We start from the raw sequence: 21,973 nt of genomic DNA, 5'->3' as shown, positions 1-21,973 counted from the left end.
TAAGAGCTTAAGCATATCAGACCCTTTTTTTCCGCTTTACAATGCAACTTTCAGCATATTTCAGATGAGTCTGATATATTTTGTGGTCTGTGCCAGTTCATATTTACACTGTCTGATTCATTCATCCCTTCTATAGTGCAGTTTCACCGTGTAGAATATTGTAATTGTGTGCAACAGCCATTATTTTGAATGTGCTATTGCCTATATGCTGATTGTGATTGTATGTGTGTGGTATCTTTTACCCCATTGAACTTTTCAAAGGAAAGTGTGCATATTTTAGCTTTTGCCATAAAGAAAAATGTGCACTGTAAAAAAATCCATAATTTTAGGGTTTATTTCCGGCAGTTGGGGTGCTGAAAAAAAAACATAAAATAATGGCTGCTGAATTACCAACATTTACCGTAAAATAACGAAAATTAAAATAAAGAAATTTCCTTAAATTGAATTTTCTGGTAAATTTCTGTTATCCAACCTCTGTTATTTTACAGTAAATTTCTGTAAAAACCCCAGCTGCCGGAAATAAGTCGTAAAATTATGGATTTTTTTTTTTTTTTTACAGTAATGTGCCGACTGCTAATAGAATTTTAAGTTTAGAGTTTCAAGTTTGAATAGAATTAATTGTATGGAGCCAGATCAGTCTCAAAAATAACACATTTACACTTCACATTTACAAAATTCATAAATTCAAAATTCGTAAATGTTCAAAATCCTATTAATTATTATTTTTACTTGTGAATTTACAAATTGTGTTTTGAATTTACAAATTGTGTTTTGAATTTACAAATTGGATTTGGTAAATGTGATTTGTGCTGTGCATTCCTATAATTTTTTAGACTAATCTGACTCCATATAATAGCATTTTTAATGTGATTTAAGTGATGATATTGAATGTATTTTTGTTGTTAAATGTAATTGGTTTTTTTGTGATGTGATGTGAATGTTGATGTAATTATACAGTGAAGCCAAAGATAAATTTACACTTATTATGAATAATAAAAAAGAAAGTACATGATCATTTGAGCATTTTATTATTATTATTATTATTATTTATTGTTATTTATTTATTTATTTATTTATTTATTTATTTATTTGGTGTTCCTACCCTCATTGCGATGACTAATAAACTTGCAAAGAGAATTAAGTTTTTGTTTTATTTTGACTTGAAAACATTATGAAATTATTATAAAAAAGACTGATAGTGGTTCTGTTCTATTAAAGTCCTATGCAACTTTCAAATCAGGTAAACCATGTATCTCTATGTGACTCTGTGACACACTCCTTAATCATAAACAAACTCTGTTCCTGTCCATTGTTCCTTTTTTTTTTTCAAATGTTGACAGGTAATTTTTTAGACTAGGGATGCACCTATAGGATATTTTTTGTCAATAACATTTTTAACTAAAAACTTTTATCACTAATATTGGTCAACTGCATGCAGTAGCTAGTTTTTTCTGCACTCAATTAATGTTACTGAACATAAATTGGATCTAAATAACAATTTAAGACAGGCACATACACACACACACACACACACACACTCACTTGTTTTCACTCATTTGTTCCTTCTTAGTGACAGCTGTGGACAAAATTATCAATAAATTGCTAATTATAAACTTCTGTGAGTTTACCGGCAAGCATTGCGTTCAGCTGTGTGATGCGCGTGCATGTGAAGGAGAGCTAGGGTGAGTCCTATTTTGGTGAAACACAGGTAGTAAGAAACAGCATAAGGGGCAAACTACAGGACTACCATATAGTTTGGCATCTGATTATACAGTTTCTGAATCAAAGTCAAACATTGGCAAAAGCACCAAATAGCTCTCACTGTACTGATTGATTGATTGATTGATTGATTGATTGATTGATTGATTGATTGATTGATTGATTGATTGATTGATTGATTGATTGATTATGTCTTTAAAAGTATTTATTTTTGTATGCGGAAAAAACAGTATATTGTTTTATTTGTTTTAGCCCTTGTATAACAGCATCTTTACCTGCATAACTGAATTTGGATGCTTTGGTGGAGGGAGGGGGGTGGGGATTAAACTGTTAAAAAAAAGTGGAATTCCATCTTAAACTTGTCAAAAAAGCGCAGATTTTACAAAAAAAAAAAAAGTAAAAAAAAAAAAAAAAAAAAAAAAAGACCGATGTTTTAAAGACCGATGACTCGACATGCTAATGTGTTCCTTCATATCTCTTCTTTGAAGTTGTTCACAATACTTATCCATCCACAGAATTGGCTCTTTGTAGTATTCAAATGTGTTGACAAAACTGTTTTGCAGTAAGCGCTTCTGCTTTCGGATGCTGGTGACATGCCCTTTCTCCTTTATTTCTTGGTTTGTCTTAGACAAAAGCAGCTGCGTGATTGCTAAAGTTTTAAACAAAAGTGAAACCATCAACAAAAAATTACCCCTATTCATGTTTCCAAATATATCCGCAACCATTTAGAGCTCATTACTGGTTGATAATGTCTGAATTTACCAGTATTCTGTGTGGGAAAAAATGTTTGTGTGAAAGATGCTTTTCTGGAAAAATTATGAAACGTCCCTGTCTGTGTGAACTGCACTTTTTTTAACTTAAAATCGCAATTTTCCAAATATTTACACAATATGAAAGTAGTTAATGTCTACTAGTTTCCAAAATAAATTCTTCTGTGTTAAAAAGAAAAAAGAAATTCAGGTTTGGAACAAGTGAGTAAATAATGAGAAGTGTTGGGGGTGACACATTACAAGTAATGCGAGATAAATAATAATATTACTTTTCTAAGTAACGCATTACTTTTAAAAATTAAGTAATTATAACTGAGTTACTTTTTAGTTTAGCTAAATCACTTAAAAAATGTTGAATCAAAATGAACGTAGTCACATTGAGTCCCGCACACAATGAGAGAATGCAGAACAGACAGAAAGTAAGATAGCAGAGCCTTACATTTCTGTGATGGAAAAATCTCATTATTTTGAACACATGGAAGAAAAGTAAAAGAGGATTATTGCAATGGACAGTGATTTTACTTTACTAATAAGACAAAAAGTACAAAAGCAGCAAACACATTGCTTTAAACATTCATTAATCTGTATATACGGCATGTAAGGCTCTGGGGTCAGGAAGTTCTCGAAGATAACATTATTCTACATACATTTTAAATGTCTTTTATTTTTTAAGTTAATTAAAGGTTATACATAGTGTTGTTAATTGCAGAGCTACTCTATCTAAATAAATAAATAATAATAATAATAATAAGAAGAAAAAAACTCCAAGTTCTAAAAGAGATCAAGCTGCAGCGAGGTCAGAACTCAAAAGTAATATAACGCATTACTCACCATAAAAAGTAACTAAGTAACACAACTAGTTACTTTATTGGAGAGTAACTCAATATTGTAATGCATTACTTTCAAAAGTAACTTTCCCCAACACTGATAATGATTACATTTTAAAGTGAACTATCATTTTAAGACCAACAGTAGCTATGTTTCCATCCAAAACTGTAAATTAACAATATGCGCAAAACTTAATAATCACATAAAAGATGTGCGAATAAATCAGCGTTTCCATCCAACGAGCGAACAAAATCATCAAAGCAAACAAAATCATCACTTCCTGATTAACTGGTGCCAAATATCAACAGTAAAAACAGAATTTGCTTTGTTAGGAGAAGCTGCGTGAATCTTTTCTTCTTTTAATAAATGACTTGTGCCTCAAAAGGCAATCCTGACATGCAATGAACGTGTGGTGGCAATTGAAGGCATGATTGATCTGTCTTTTTTCTGGAGGTAATTAATAATATAATAACACTAATACTGAGATGGTTAAAGCATTTTAGAATGACCTAAAACAGCATTTCAGATGTTTTCCAATGTGCTCAGCCTGCTGGTTTGTCCATTTACACACAATTTTATTATCACATGATCACTTCTAACAAAATCTCATGACTTTTTTTAATGTGCATTCTGGAATATGTGCGGTAAAAGTGCTTCCATCATAGTTTATGTGCATCTTATCAAATAAAAAGTTTATCCTACTCAGTTATGCGTATATGGTTTTTTTTTTTTTTGCTCATTTCAAACTGTATGCGCATCTTGGCATTTCCATCAACTTTTTTTTATGCACATCTCCAAAATGAGCATTAAAACAGGTGGATGGAAACGTAGCTACTGACTAAAAAAAAGCACTGTATTAAACTATGTTTTAAATTCAGGGGTTTTAGATTCGTAAACAGACTGTATACCTCAAACCATCAACAAACTATCACAAACACCATGCAACAGTCAAGTATATAATTATAGGGCCCATAATAACAATAAAAATCCCCCCCAAAAAGCAAGATATTGCATACAGTGTCTGTATTTTTTCCAAATCCAACCAGTAATGGAGTTGGTGTTGGGCTTATTCAAATTAGGCTGGTTTTGGTTGCTGTGAGTTGACGGGGTGCAGTGAATAGCGAAGAGAGCATAATGAATTTAGCTTGGCTGGGGAGTCTGTGAAACTTCCAGCGGCCTAACAAGCACTACGCACTCTTTCAGCAATTAGTCACTGTCAAATAGGGGCAAATGTAGCACTCTCTACATGCTTGTTAGGTAAAAATCTACACAGAGGTCAGTGACACCGAGGAAAATACAGTGTTTCCCACCCATTCATTGGAGGAACAATACTACTTCTTAAAGGTTTTCTTTCACAGCAGAAATTTAGCTCAGGAATATTATAGATTATATCGATGAGGAATCATAGCATTGGTGTATTTCCAAATAATTCAAATGAATTCTTCATCCAACTGTAAGCGCATCTTTAAAAATTGCCCAAGATATTGCATTTTGAAAGATCACTTGACTATCTCTCGGCTTTGTTGTATAAAGGCAAAGGTATGATGTGGCGTCTTACAAATTATCTCTATCTTCCATTTAATAAAGTTCACCATGGCGACCCTTTAAGAACAGGCACTTATGAAGGCGCCGTCCTCCGTCTGTGGTGAAAATCAAACACCTTCACTAGTACACCAGTCCAAAATAAATGTCACTGCCTCTCGCAATGCTGCTCTGCTCACTTTGAAATATAGATTTTTCAATTACCTACAGAGAACCTACATTTTGGTATCAGATGCCCCACTAAGCGCTCACTCGCACAAGTTATTCTTTTTATCCTCTTTTTTTTGTTATAAGTAAGCTTTAATCTAACTGAAATTGCATTCATTCATCAAGATACCAATGCTTTCTCAATGGCTTTAAGAAAATATTATTAAGATTTTAAAAATTAGTTTAGATTAAGTTTAGGAGATTATCCTTTATATTTGAAATTATGGAGAAAAAAAATTATTAGTAATAATAAAACTAAAAACTATTAGAAGGAAACATTAAAAATAAATAATAATAGATATGACTATGTAACTGTTATATTATTATTATTATTATTATTAGTGTTGTATAATGCTTAATAATAGTTGTTTTATAATATTAATAACAACAACAATAGTAATAATGTGTTATGAGTTTGTCCTTTTTATATTAAAAAAGTAGACAAAAACAATAGGGGACATTGTTTTTTTATTTTTTTAAATGTATTATTTTACAATTATTATTATTATTATTAATAATAATAATAATAATAATAATAATAATAAATAGTGATAAATAGAGTGGATTTATTGTAGATAAATAAATAGCATGTTTTAATCATAATAATAAAAATAAAACAAACAAATAAATAAAAAAATAAATAAATTATTGTTGTTGTTGTGAAATAAATAAGCATTATATAACATAAATAAATAATAATACTATAGCAGCCCCATCGTAATATCTAAAATAATAAAAAATATATTGTTATTATAAATTCTATTGTTTCCTTCTACTATGTTTTTGTTTTATCATTACTATTATTATTATTCTTAAAATCTATAATTTTAAATATAAAGAATAATCTCATGTACTCAAATATCTCCTAATTACTGCACCACCACTACTACCACTTTTATTAGTAATAAAAATTATTAACAACAACAACAACAACAAAAATAATAATAATAATAAATAGTGATGCAATGTCAATACTAGTTCGATGTAAAATATTGCAGTAATTATTATTATTATTATTATTATTATTATTACTACTACTACTACTATTACTACTACTACTACTACTACTACTATTATTATTATTATTATTATTAGTATTATTATTATTATTATTATTATTATTATTATTATTATTATTATTATTATAGACTAACACTTTTTTATGCATTGTGCTTTTTCATCGACCAAACACACCGTGACATCAAATGCTTTTTCCTCACCTTCTGCCTCTTATTGTGTAAAATTATTTAATTTCTGGATATGCATTTAAAAAGCTACATTTCTCCCTTGGATGGATTTTTCCAATATATAGTAGGACAGATATATAGGTCAGAGACTCTTAAGGCCTTATCAGAAATTCACCATTGCCTGGTTATTAAGGACAGCTTAGGTGGAGAAGGCTGAAGTAGCACGAGGGGTTAAGGTGAATTGATTGCCTGTGGACATGTTAAACATGACCCTGTCAGGCCTGCGCTCCGCTCCTAAAATGCGCCAACCTGTGCACCTGGCTGCAAGTAATCAGCTGTAGAAAGGCTTTAATAAAATTCGGAGGGCCCCAGAACTGGCCCCAGGGGGTGTTTTCTACCAACTCGAAAATAATCAAAACCCGCGGCAAGAGACATTTGCGGCGTGTTATCACAGAGAGCATAGTAAATGCCTCACCATATCAGAGCCCTTTAAAGCAAGACACTGCAGGTGAATGGGGGGGAGAACTAATAGTTATCACCAGACTTCCACAGTTGATTGATTATGTTAAGAATATATAATATATATAAAAGGTTTTAAAAACCTTTTTATAAAAGTTTTTTGTTTATATATGCAAATGAGGTATTTTTTATTAAATATGTGCTAATTTGTATACATTTATAGCATCACAACATATATGAAGTCAGATTAGAAATTCTAGTTTCATATTAAAGTTTAAGGTTTTAGAGATATTCGAAGTCTCATTTTATCACTTATAATTTTGGAAATACTGACAACAACCGGGGGGATTTCCTCACAATTTTTTGTAAAATATAATTTTGCAGTATAATCATTTTTCACTATAATCAGGCAATCTTTACAGTTTTTACATATTCCTCTGTAGAATACTGAAGGATTTAAAAATATGCATTGTAATTGAAATCTACAGACAGAAAATTATTAAAGTGAGATAAAAGAAACATTTTAACTCTAACAAACATTAACAGAGAGATGTTTTCAACACATTTCTAAACATAATGGTTTTAATAACTCATTTCTAATAACTGATTTATTTGATCTTTGTCATGATGACAGTAAATCAAAATTTACTAGATATTTTTTCAAGACACTTCTATACAGTGACACTTCTATCCTATATTTAAAGTGACATTTAAAGGCTTAACTAGTTTAATAAGGTTAAATAAACAGGTTAGGGTAATTAGGCAAGTTATTGTATAGCAGTTGTTGGATCTGTAAACTATCGGAAAAAATATTTAGCTTAAAGGGGCTAATAATTTTGACCTTAAAATAATGCTTAAAAATTAAAAAGTGCTTTTATTCTAGCCGAAATAAAACAAATAAGACTTTCTCCAGAAGAAGAAGAAAAAATTGGACATACTGTGAGGATTTCCTTGCTCTGTTAAACATCATTTGGGAAATATTTAAAAAAGAAAACAAAATTTTAAAAGGGGGGCCAATAATTCGGACTTTAACTTTCTATCAACACTAAAACTTTAAAGCAGCTTTAGCAGGTGGTGTGGTAATTGCATTTATGCTTTAATGCCAGACACTGCGACAAAATAGTTTTTTCATCCACCTGTTAATTTAGATTTGTTTTTTCCCCTAATTCTTTAAGACTGTAGAAAAAAGCACACTTTTTAATTTTTTTTTTTTTTCCCTCCTTTTATATCTAAAGTCTCTCTACTTTTATCTACATCACTCTTTTATTTCTACAGTCTCTTATGGAAATACTTTACAACCAGGTACCATTGGTTAATGCATTTACTAAAATTAGTAAACAATGAGCAATACATTTATTGCAGTATTTAACCATCTTTGTTAATGTTACTTACAATTACAATACAGTCGCTCACTGTTAGTCCTTATTAACTTGCAGTGCAATAACATACACAAATTTAGATTTTAATAATGCTTTATGTTGAAATCAAATGCTTCACAATTATTGTTCATATTTATTTGAATAAACTTTACAATAAAGTTCCATCAGTTAAACAGAAATTGGAAAAAAATAAATAAACAGGGGTGGGGGTGTGGGGCTAATAATTCTGACTTCAACTGTATACATATAAAAAATACCAATAAAATAAAACAATATTAAAACACTTGACAGTGCATTTTAAATGCTATTTAATTAGCTTTAATCCTTACACTAAAAAAATGAACAATTTGTGAAAAATCAAAAGCTCAAAATCTCAAAATAGACAGGTGCATGAAAAAACGGAAATTGTCAGGAGTGTCTCAGCTCAAAAATATAGCCAAGAAAAATATCAACACAGCCACCTCATTTTAAAGCCTCTGCAAACACATACATGGGGCGGATTGGACGGAGGCACAATAATGGCGCGGGGTGTCGGGTAAATGTTCGCCCCATTCACAGGCACCAGCTTGCGGCACGGGGGCAATGAGAGGATAATTACGGGGGTAACTTGGGCTCAATCTGTCCACGGGCCCCGTCCCGTCCTCCCCCTGAAGGGGTGTTTCCCTTGATTAGCCCAGCTCGGGGTGCAGCCCCTCCGCGGATGGCAGATTGAAGTTCATCACGGGGGTCTCAGCTGCCAGTGTGTAGCGATGAATTGCCTGCTGTAAGAAGGTGTTGACAGGAGCAGCTGGACATCAGCGAGTGATGAAAAGAAAGGGAAATTCATTGAGAGCCGAGACAGAACGGTCCACTGGGGAGACGGAGAGGCAAGAGAGAATATCTGGCATCTGCTGGACGAGAACCGAAACTGCAACCTGTCCTGAAGGTGCATAGTGCAGGAGGGAAGCTGAAAGGGGGTGTTATGTCATCAAGAGAAGAAAAAAATACTGTTTGGTTTTATAAATTTAATTGTTGAATTGTTGTGGAATTTTAATGGCAAATAGCTAAACATGAACTGCAGCTAATCCTTTTTTTTTTTTTTAATTAGTGCAATAATTGAGTTGAACGTAAATTTATTTTCTATAATAATAATAGTAATAATAAATATTAATAATACAGAATTATTAGATAGTTTATTACAAAATTATATACACAATTGTCATTAGTACTATAGTTAGTGAAAGTGATGTATACATTTAAATGTATATTAATATAGTAATGATAATCATAATAAATATTAATACAAAATTATTAGATAGTTTATTAAAAAATATAACATGAGTATTATTAATAGTACTGTTAGTAACACTAATGTAGACATTTAAGCATAAATTAATAATAATAAAGTTATTAGTTTGTTTGGTAACATTTTATTTTGATGGTCCATTTGAGTATTAGTAGACTGTCTGCTTAATGTCTGCTGATACTGACATGTCAACTTACACTAACCCCAACCTAACAGTTTACTTATAATCTAATGAAAATTAGTTGGCATGCATAACTGAAATTCAACAAACAGACCATCAAAATAAAGTTTGTTTATTAAAAAAAATCACATGATTGTTATTATTGTTATTGTTAGTAACAGTAATGTGGTCATTTAAGTGTATAATAATAATAATAATACAAAATTATAACATAATTTATTACAAAAATTACATGATTATTATTCATATTATTATTGTTAGTAAGAGTAATGTATACATTTAAATGTATATTAATAATGGATAGTTTATTACAAATATTTTTTTAATTATTATTGTAACTGTTGTTAACAGTAATAATGAAATTCGCGCATATATTAATAATATTACAAAATTATTATTCTGGGAAACATATATATATATATATGTGTGTGTTTCCCAGAGATGGGTTGCGGTTGGAAGGGCATCCGCTGCATAAAAACGTGCTGGATAAGTTAGCGGTTCATTCTCCTGTGACAACCCCCGATTAATAAAGGGACTAAGTTGACAAGAAAATGAATGAATAAATGAATGAATATTATTATTATTATTATTATTATTATTATTATTATTATCAAAAATAATTAGAAATAATGTAGTAAATGAATAATTAATATTTAATTTACTCTTGTTTTGCCAATAAACATTCAAACTTTTTAAATTTATTTTTTACCACCACCATCACCGCTACGACCTACTACTACTGCTACTATTACTATACTACTACTACTACTACTACTACTACTAGTGGTAGTAATAATAATAATAATTATAATAATTATAATATTTCCCTGTATGGCTGGGAAGGCATCTGCTGCATAAAACATATGCCAGAAAAGTTGGCGGTTCATTCCACTGTGGCAACCCCTGATAAATAAGGGACTAAGCTTAAAAAAAAAAATAATAATAACAACAACAACAACAACAACAACAACAACAACTTTGCTTTCAGCACCTTTGCTGTAAATAAAACCAAACAAGTAGTATATTTAATATAGATAGAACACGTGCGTTTTACAAATACTGACTCATTAGAAGTCTTACACTATTGTTGTTATACATAAAATAGCATTCTAAAAAAAAACCATAAAATATGAAATTTAATTACATGTGCTTTTTTTAAATCTATTTTTTCAAAAGCGATCAGTGTAGCATATATAATTTCTCTTCCATAAAAACATATTAAAATGAATTAAAAGAGCCTCTTAATTCCTGCAGGCTAAATGGTGGAAAATCTCCTGTGGCTTCACTCGCCCACCACAAAACTGTCAGAATGTCAACAAAGTTATCATGCAAATTGCATGTGAAAAATAATGACTAATGCCTGAGACCGAAGCAGCTCACATGCAAGTAAATACTAAAAAAAAATAAACAGCCCGGCTAGTTGTGATTCCCGGTGTAAATGAGGTATGATGGTGAGTGGCTGGCACACTGAACCCCAGCTTCTGCCAGTGCCCTGGGGTTACACTTGGCTCTATTGGTGTGATTTCACTATCCTGTGCATTAATGAACTGCCTACCCGTGCAAATGAGCTTTTAATGGGTGTTACTCTGCTAGTGCGGTCCTACCTCACACAAAAGGCGATTTACGCACCGACGCCACCCTCCCGATTTCACTCAAGTAAGTAATTGAGGGTTGCAATCACGCTGGTGTTCCAATACACTGCTAAACAAGGGCATTGGTGCATTCGCTGGAATAGGACCACTTATTTGGTCTTTGCAAAGAATGTGCTGTTACAATACCTTTTCCCAGTATTTTTGCAACTGTAATGCTCTTAGTTTATTAAATATGTCAGCTATTCAGCTCATGCACAGTACTGACTCGTTTAAAAAGCAAATATGTAACCCCAAAACCAGACCAGGGTCTTCTTTTGTTTTTAAATTGAGATTTATATATCATTCAATAGCTGAATAAATAAGACTAGGATAGGTTTGTTAAGCTTAGGTTTGTTGGGATAGCACAATACTTACCCGAGATACAACTTTGATACAAATTAAGTTCTTAGCATTGCATGTTACTACATACAAATAGGGTTTTGATATATTTCTACTTAAGAATCTACTTAAAGCAGATCTCAAACCTGATTCCTGGAGGGCTGCAGCTCTGCACAGTTTTGCTTCAACCCTAATCAAACACAGCTTATACAAATAATCAAGGTGTTCAAGACTTCTAGAGACTATTAAGCAGGTGTTGGAGATGGTTGGAGCTAAACTGTGCAGAGCAGTGGCCCTCCAGGAAATGAGTTTGAGACCACTGACTTAAAGGGTTAGTTTACCCAAAAATAAATATTATGTCACCATGTCACCTACTTTTACATTTTTGAAACCTGATTGAGTTTCTTTCTTCAGTTTAAACACATATGAAGGTATTTGGAAGGAAGTCAAAAGCCTGTAACTATCGACTTCCATAATATTTGTTTTCCTACTTTCGAAATCGGTGAGTACAGTTTTCAACTTTCTTCAAAATATCTCCTTTTGTGTTCAAACAGAATTAAAAAAAACTCATGAAGGTTTGGAACCACTTTAGGGAGAGTAAATATTGAGCAAATGGTAAGTAGATTTGCATTTCTTGGGTGAACTTTCTCTTTAATATTAACCCTTTGGCTGCCCCACCAAGAAAAAAATGTTTAGATTGCATTTCTTAACTCGTAATGTCGCTAGCTTACTCACTCAATGCATTTATTTTTTCAACACATCCCATAATTTCTAAAATATCAACCTCTACCAAATGGTCGATATGTTGGTTTACAGTAAAAGTACCAGAATTAATAAATATACTATGGAAAATCTGAACATATGAAGTGTAAGACCAATTTATTTTAGAAAAGAATCAAAATAACACATTTTTGAATACTGAATCACCTTTTTAAAGTATGCCATATAATATTTCATATTCTCATTAAACGTTTTCTCATTTTCTTGTTTGTTTGTTTTTTTTACAATAAAACTAAAGTCAAGTTTAGTACTGCAGCAGGATTATTTTTGTTTGATTTTTTTGTTTAACCAACAATGCTGTTTGTGTAAACCATTATTTGAAACAGTCGCTTTAACAGTCATTATTTAAAACAGTCAAAACATGGTCAACCGTTTGGTACAATAGTTGACAATAGTTGTTTTTTTTTTTTTTGACTGTTTCTAAAGATATACTCATACAACTTAAGGATAGTTTTGTGATTCAGGGCCACACTTAAGTTTACAGCACAAAAGAAACAAGCCAAAACACAAAGGAATTTAAAAAAGCAAAAATACATTTAAGATGAATGAATGAATGCTTATAAATGAAAAAAAAATGAACGCAGATACAATTACAAGAAAAGCAACAAGTAGATGTGGATGCCATGACAAGTCAAAATGGAGAAAACAAACTAAAACGTAATAAAAATGAAGCAAAAACAAAACAGAATTTAAAAAGCAAGCTTAAGTACACAAAGGAAACAAGCCAAAACTCCACACAGAAATGCCGACTCACCCAGCTGGGGCTCAAACCAACGACCTTCTTGCTGTTAGACGACAGTTCTAACCACTGAGCCATGGTGCCGCCCCCCCAAGCCTAAACAATGTTATTAAAAGTAAAACAATGCAATCAAGACACTACACAACAGAACTGCTCCTGACCACTGGGGACAGTTGGTCCATGGATATAGACAAGTACTCACATATGTTTTTTTGCATATCTAATAACATCTCATTTTTATGAGGTTGTTAACCCAACTCTCAACCCCCAATCTGCAGGACCATACACAGACACAGATAATTCAGCTTACCCAAATCCCCTACAGCACATGTCTTTGAACTGTGAGGAAACCCATGCTAACACAGTGAGAACATGTAATTTCTCCATACTGAAAACCCAAGTGACCCAGCTGGGGCTGGAACCAGCGCCTTTCTTGCTGTAAGGAAACAGCGCTATCCATTGAGCCACCATGTCACCACTTCCCTTCATTTTAGAATGTGAACAAGCCGAGTAATATGTCTGAATTCAACAGTAGGCGAGAAGAACCCATATGACCAACAACTGGCGAGGTTCTGTAGTGCGCATGCAATGAATGTATCCCATGATGCCACACAAAAGGACTCATAAATGGACGCAAAGCAACTGACATAGACAGATCATGTGATAATGACAAAAAGTGAATAGCACACACTCACATTCATACTATAGAACGTCCTTTTCTAATGGTCTTGAAGTAAATTCAAATGTAGTTCCTATACGAATAGTAGACAATTTCGGATGCAGCTATTGTGGCGATTAGTAAAATCTAAATATCAGAATGTATGTTATATTGTGGTGCACTTTACGACACACTTATAACTGTCCAGTGTGTATGTATGCAAGTAACTGCCCGTTTTGCAGACCAACTGCCCCCAAGTGGACAAGAGCATTTTCATAGTGTCATGACTTATTTCTGTTGTGTTGTTAAAATCAGCATGACCCTGGAAACTTTTATTTCAGTATGTTGATGTAACTGGTGAGGCAGTGGCGCAGTAGGTAGTGCTGTCGCCTCACAGCAAGAAGGTTGCTGGGTCGCTGGTTCGAATCTCGGCTCAGTTGTTTGCATGTTCTCCCTGCCTTCGCGTGGGTTTCCTCCGGGTGCTCCGGTTTCCCCCACAGTCCAAAGACATGCGGTACAGGTGAACTGGGTAGGCTAAATTGTCCGTAGTGTGTATGTGTGTGGATGTTTCCCAGAGATGGGTTGTGGCTGGAAGGGCATCCGCTGCGTAAAAACTTGCTGGATAAGTTGGCGGTTCATTCTGCTGTGGCGACCCCGGATTAATAAAGGGACTTAGCCAACAAGAAAATGAATGAATGAATGTTGATGTAACTCCAAAAAATCTTGAATATTGAGAAGGGGGCGGGGCTTTCTTTTATGTGCATCATTCCCTTGTAGCAAACTAATGGTAAGGGGCCGTGGTTATGAATATTGTGGCTGTTAAGCTGTCAAACTGATGTCAACAGAACGTTCGCCACAACAAAGGTGCAAGCTCTAGGCATGGGCTAGTATAAGATTCTGACATGATAACCTTGGATATTAAAATCAAGGTTTCACGGTATCACGGTATTGTGGTTACTGCTCTAAAATATGTTCTTTTTAAATATCTGGGTAAAAAAACAAAACCTTTTCCCTTTTTGAACACAATGCATTTTAAATTGAGAAACATTTATAATATTTTAGAGCAGTAAATATGTCAGGCTTAATGAATTATTGACTTCTGCTGTTTTTATTAGTTTCACAAACAGATTTCTTTACCATTTAAAATGGCATGTTTAGAGATAATTTCTGCTGGAGAAATGTAAATAAAAAATATTACTAATACCTTAGGAACCGTATAGCAGAAAATTTTGATGGTTAAAAAAACCTTGACTTTTCCAAACTACAGTATACCTTGAACACGGTTTTCCACCCATGCCTAGAAAGCACATGGTCAGAATTTAATTTAAGATTACCAAAACAAACTTTTTTTCAGTGGATTTTCTGTTTACAGATTAATTGTTCACATTAATGTGCTCAAGCAAAATAAACATTGCATTTCTGTTGCGTTGTGGCTTGTTGGCTTGTTTCCACAGTGTTGCGAACTTTGCTTTTCAAATTTCATTATGTTCTAGACTACTGGGCCACAGTAAGTTAGTCTGCAATCGGCACTTACATGTTGCGTAGGCCCAGCATGCACCTGTGCAGACACAGACGTGATGAAAGCCACTCTGTTAGCCGGGATGGCTTCACAGCGATGATAAGGAAGTCTCACAGCCTTGCTGACACCCGCTACTGCTTAATTAGCCAGAATCAGCCCAGCCCTGTTGGAGAACCAGAGAGACTCATGATTAATGATAAAACTCCATTTGAGTACAACCGCTGACACAACACTACATGTCACAGCGGAGTCCACATGTAGTACAGAGGAATAAATGTCTGTTCACAACAAGGATAATGATACATATAATGATAACTGCAGTGATCAAAAAGAAAAAAAACAGCATACACATTGGGTCAATTGACATGATCTTGGTTTAAAGCATATTTAGTGTGTCGCATCAGAAATAATTGATGGATGAGCAAAGATTAATCCCACATGGAATATGCATGCGCAGAAAATTTGAGCCCATCATTGAGTCTATTTATTTACTTGTGTAAATTTATATGTATTATTTATTATGTTTTTAAATTAGTTTCAGTAATATTATCGACTAATATGAAAATGTTTATATGATTTGTTTACAATACAGCTTGTAAAGTAATATTTTCTGTCATTATATTTTTATGTAAGGTGATGCAGTGGCGCAGTAGATAGTGCTTTCGCCACACAGCAAGAAGGTTGCTGGGTCGCAGGTTCGAGCCTCGGCTGGGTCAGTTGGCGTTTCTGTGTGGAGTTTGCATGTTCTCCCTGCGTTCACGTGGGTTTCCTCTGCGTGCTCCGGTTTCCACCACAGTCCAAAGACATGCAGTACAGGTGAATTGGGTAGGCTAAAATGTCCGTAGTGTATGGGTGAGTGTGTGTGAATGTTTCCCAGAGATGGGTTGCGGCTGGAAGGGTATCCGCTGCGTAAAAATGTGCTGGATAAGTTGGCGGTTCATTCCGCTGTGGCGACCCCGCATTAATAATACATTTTTTACAAAATTATCACCAGAAATAGCAAAAAAAGTTAATAGATTCTGTCTAACCCTTAGCAATAATCCATTAATTCAGATTTTTTTTTTTATTCTGTTAGTTAGCACCTATTGACTTCCATTGATATTTTCCCTACTATGAAGTCAATAATGGTCCCATCAACCATAATTTTTCAAAATATCTTCTTTAGTGTTCAGAAGAAACACATAATGGTTTAAAACCAAACAAGGGAGAATAAATGGCCACGTAATTTAGATTTGGGGATCTATCCCTTTAGTGTGAATAATGGTAGATAGAAATGCATTTGCTGGATAAATTCCGATGTACTGTACCAGACAGTAAACCAAAAAAAAGGAACTCATCTGCTGTTTCAGCTGATTATGTCTTCCTGGTTTCTCGGCTAGTCGTTTGCCAATACCATCATCAGCTACTCAAACAACTTGATGAAAATGCATCTAATTCACTTTTTTTGGGTGTATTTTGAAAATAATTAATTAAGGATAAAATCCCATCTGGTGAATTTAGTTACACTCTAAAAAAACGATGGGTTGTGTCAAATTTGGACCAACTTTTGGGTTAATAGTTTACTTAAACTTACAGTAGTCAACATTTGAAGTGGATCACCACCTTTCATCAAAGTTGTCCTAAAACTATTGAACAACACCCATTCTTGTCCTAGGACTATTTTGAGAAACATTTTTGGTTCACATTGAATGTTGACTACTTTAGATTTGATTAAAAAAATTAATAAATAAAAAAGTAAGGTATAATGTCTGCATAATCCTTTTATGTTGTCCCAACGCAAATCGATTAAGTTAACTTAATTGTTTTTTATGAATTTAAGTGGATTCAATATAAAATAGATTCAATAGGTTGTCCCAAACTAAACAATAGTGTTGTTAAACTATTTACTTAAATGAACTGAAAACAAAGTCTTTTTTTAAGTGAATGGTTGGTTTTATACATATGACCCAACGTGGGGTTAAAATGGCTCAGTGTGTTTTTGTGTGTGTGTGTGTGTGTGTGTGTGTGTGTGTGTGTGTGTGTGTGCATAATCACAATGTAGTAAAGTAAAATCAACACTGCAACTCTGAATATAATATAAAATATAACCCAGACTTTTCTATATTAAAATACAACACTACCCTTTTCATTTTAACTTTTGAATCCAACATTTGGATTTGTCCTTATTTCACCCAACATTGGGTTACAAAAAGCCAGCATTTTAGAGTGCATGAACAACACAGATATCAAAACTAGCACCGGGTAGCTGAGGCACCTTTAGGTTTCGAATTAGCTGTTTGCTAACCTAGTTTGCGGAGTTTCAGTTAATACCTCTCACCATTTATTCTGAAGATCTGTCCAAATGGTTACCAGATATTCATTACCTCTAAAAGGCATGTAAGTCCAGATCTAATCCTGAATGAAATCTGAAATAATATTATTAATAATTCTGACATTGACTCCAACATACAGTTCCATTTCTTTAGAAAGTGATAATGTGGTCTGAACTACTGCTATTGTTTTACATTCATAATGATTTTTTAGAACTGTATCTTTATTGTTACCTTTATAGTTATTGCTTTCGGTGTGAACGATCCTTTTTACTCTTTAATGTTGCTTCCCATTTCACTGCATTAAGCCTCTAATGGCGAGTCTGCTATATGACACCTCTTCTAAAACTCTCAGTGTATTGCTAAATCAATTGGTCTATTGATCCGGGACTAATTAGGGCAGGATAAATGGTTGAAGTACACAAATATTGGCTCACTGATGAGCCAAAAGACAGCAAGGGGCATAAATTCGGAAATAGATGGAGAGGTGTCAGACAGGCGTTTCAAGACTTGTTAGTGCCTGCACTAAACTAAATGAAACGCAGTATGAGGGAATCTGTCAGCTAAATGCGTTTATTGAGGAACCGCACATAAGAGAGATTTATGGGGCTTAGTGAAATGAGACTTCCCTACTAGTTGGTTTAATTGTGTCCGTTTATTCGAGATCCATCGATATACTGGATATCATGATTGGTAGATTTGTAATGAACTGTTTGTAAAGTAGGTTAAGAAGGTGGAATGGAAAATGAAAGTGTAATCATCTGTATCCTTTGATTTTTTTGCTATTAAAAACTAATATTAAAGGAATAGCTCAGTGAAGAAAGAAAATAGCAAACTATATTTTAAACTCCAATGAATTCCTGTCATGTTAGCATCAAATTTTTTTACCATAATTAATTACTTTACTACTTTTCGGCATCACTTGATCTTTCAGCAGTGGTGCAAATTATCAAGTACTCTGATTACTTTATTTTAGTAGTTTTACCTCAGGAATTGTAATTCATGAATTAGTTTTAAAAATGTGTGCTTTTACATTCCCTTGAGTACATTTTTAATTCTGTTTCGGTATTTTTTAGGTCCGTAGCCAGCCTGGTGAAAGGAGTGGTTCTTTTTTTTCTCAAAAAGTAAACATTTTAGCAGTTATTCACCTCATTTTCTATTTATGAGCGTTAAATACTGCATTTCAAGCACGTTTTTTTTTTGCTGGATTAGCTATGGATTTCATTGCCACACTTTTTGACATACCAAAAACATTTCCTAAAAATTTTGGATGAAGAAATATTACAATAATCTATACGAAAAAATACAATACTTATTTATTAAAATTTATTCCATCATGTATCATTAGAACAAAAAAGGAACCTGTTAAAGAATTTTAATTAAAAAAAGTGTAGCCTCATATCATTTATTAGGCATATAACAAACTGGTCAACACAAATCGCCAAATTCGGTGTTCCAAATTCTATACCGTAAGCCAACATAGGATTCCAATTGGTCTTTAAGCCTTTTCGATAGGCTATTTTCATAATTCATTATGGCATAGCAGTCAAAATAGGACAAATGAGCTCATAAATGGGTCAAATTCTGGCCCTTTATCACTGTGGGATGGGTCTTTCGAACCACTCGAACCCCCCTGGCCAGCTTTTATGGCACTGTTTTGCTTTAACCTGCATTCACTACTTTATTTTTTCTCATCTATGGGGATTGGCTAAAGCAGAATCAGCCCTGTGAGTCCCATCCAATCAAATCGCAAATAGAAACTAAATCACATCATACAGAACAACCTCATGACATGGATGCTTCATAAATGCAGCTAACCAATTGAAAGCATTAAAAGTGTCCAAGAAAATGTCCAAAATCGTCACATGTAATGACAGAGACTGCATAAAACTGATGAGAAGATGATGGATGTCTAAATGTATATGATGTCTGAAATGGCTTTAAACAATTACTAACCGAACTACAGAATGTTACGTTTTCACACACACACACACACACACACACACACACACACACAAAGTGCATGTAAACACATCAGTCTTTCACAGTGTAAAACTCACTACTCTTGAGTACGTTTGAAAGGGCTACTTTTTCAGGACCTTTCAGCACTCCTTCCACCACTGTCTTTCAGAAACCATTATAAGGTAATTTGTTTACGTTACCAGTGTCAAAAACAGTTTGGCTGCCTAATATTTTTGGGTAAAACAGGACTGTTTAAAATAGAAATTACACAGAATAGAAAATATACATAACAATTCTTAATTAATGTAATTATGTTGTTCAAAGACATCCAAAAGTACAATTTAACAATTTTCAATTTATATTTTTATTAAGTAATGTGTATTGTGCATTAAGTTTTATGAACCTACTTTAAATTACAATGCAGTTACCAAAGCTCTTCTTTAAAACACAATTAGTTTTAATTATATACTTAGTTTCTGCTTTAGATCACTGCAGCAAAGGTACTGTAAGGCCAAAAATAAAGAAAAATAAAGAAAAATGAATAAATAAAAAAGATGTAAATAAAAAAATAAAACAATCATTTATTCATTTATTTTCTTTCAGCTTAGTCCCTTTATTAATCTGGGGTCACCACAGTGGATTGAACCTCCAACTTATCCAGCATATGTTTTACACAGCGGATGTCCTTCCAGCTGCAACCCATCACTGGGAAACACCCATACACACTCATTCACACACATACACTACGGACAATTCAGCTTACCCAATTCACCAATAGCACATGTCTTTGGACTGTGGGGGAAACTGGAGCACCCGGAGGAAACCCATGCGAACACAGAGAGAACATGCAAACTCCACAAAGAAATGCCAACTGACCCAGCCGAGGCTCAATCCAGCGACTTTTTTGCTGTGGGGCGACAGTGCTAATCCCAGAGCCACCGCACTATTAAAAAAATAATAATAAAATAAATAAAACAGATATATAATTTATTATTATCCATTATTTAACTGTTAACTGTTAAAAGAATCTGTTAATTTCACTCCAATAAGGAAATCTTGTAGTGGGGACTGAGTAAAAAAAAAACTTTTTTATGAACCTAAATAGATTCTATAAAGATTAAGCAGGCTAAAACCTTCATTTAATACCAAAGTCACTTTAAGGCAAGTCACTCAGCGACCATCTTTGAAAAGGCAGTATGCTTGGGCATTCTGTTTGAATAAGGAAACATCAAATTCTCCAAAATTGCTTGCCAAGCTTACCATTAAATTTCATATTAGGAATCACCAGCAAAATTTAACAACAACTGTGTCTTTAGTTTCATTTCTAAACATCCAAATCACACAAAATCTGCAGAAACTCACGCCTGGTCTTAGCCCCACTCCCAGAGTAGCGTCAGTCTGTAGCGATCGATGATTGGCTTCTGTACTTGAAGGCAGCTTTATTAGCCATATTGCGATCGATGAATGGCTCCTGTGCTAGTACGCAGGGCTTTAATAACCATATAGACCGTTTCACTTTTCTCCATTCAAAACTAAACAAGTAACATGTCTTGAGTATTCTAAAGTCTTTGTTAATACTAATGTTTTAAATGCCACCTGCTTGTAAAACATAATTTAATGCTGATTTACTTGGTCTCAGGTTGAGCTGCACAATTAATCGTAAAAGGATTGCGATTTCGATTCGACCCCTTTAGACGATCTTAATTCAGCATTTCTACGATTCTGTCAATCATATTTTCACGTTCAGCAGAGAAGCAAGGTGGCCGCACAAGTCTTCAAGTTGTTTTACATACATTGTTCAGCAACAAGAGCCTCCAAATGGCGTTGAAATAGTCACATGCTGTATTTATAGGATATAATTCACCCCAAAAATGTAATTTCTGTCTTCATGTAATGATGTATTTTCGACCGCAAAATCACACGTGACGTGAGCTCACTGTGACCTGTTACCACAGAGAGGGCGAGTGTGCACCTATGAATTAAGTCTACTTTAGTGAACAGAACTTGTATAGGCTGTGTATAACAGGTAATAAAGTTAAAAACAACATTCGGTTTGTGGCACAGAGTGATCGTTTGGGAGCTCCGCGAGAAGTATGAACTGCTCTTAGCAGTGAAAATGAAACCGAAAGCGAGCACAGTTTTGTCAGATGTAGCTGACTGATTCCAGCCCAAAAAGTATCCAAAACATGCCGACATGCAAAAATGCCCATTCAGTTTTCTTTATTCACGAAATCACGTCAGTGACAGATTTTAAGCAGAAAATGACACATTGTAAGCATGTGTCTCAAACACAATAATTCAACATCAGAATAATCATCAGCATTAATGACCAGGACAAATCTAAAGTCTGCTCAAGTCCACCATTCAAAGTCTATACAAAATTTAGCATTTTAACCAACAGTAGACCTATACAAAGCCTATTGCTGATTTACCACATGTTTGAGAATAACAATAATAGCCCACTCATATTAACCTTTAT

The 21,973-nt window shown here is 33.6% G+C and overlaps 1 long non-coding RNA gene across 4 annotated transcripts in view; it reads right to left on the bottom strand.

Moving 5' to 3' along the window:
* The window catches only part of LOC147845992 (uncharacterized), a 174,883-nt gene that overhangs the window by 152,006 nt on the left and 904 nt on the right, over positions 1 to 21,973 (bottom strand). For all 4 annotated transcript variants that reach the window (XR_015481095.1, XR_015481097.1, XR_015481096.1 and 1 more), the window contains exon 2: positions 15,239 to 15,386. This is a non-coding gene — a long non-coding RNA (uncharacterized LOC147845992). The remainder of the gene's footprint in view (positions 1 to 15,238; positions 15,387 to 21,973) is intronic.

This window comes from Danio rerio, chromosome 3 (genome assembly GCF_052040795.2).
Source record: "Danio rerio strain M-AB ecotype USA chromosome 3, GRCz13ab, whole genome shotgun sequence".
Lineage (NCBI taxonomy): Eukaryota > Metazoa > Chordata > Actinopteri > Cypriniformes > Danionidae > Danio > Danio rerio.
The sequence above is the reverse complement of the archived record's forward strand: the minus strand, read 5'-3'. Positions and strand labels throughout refer to the sequence as shown.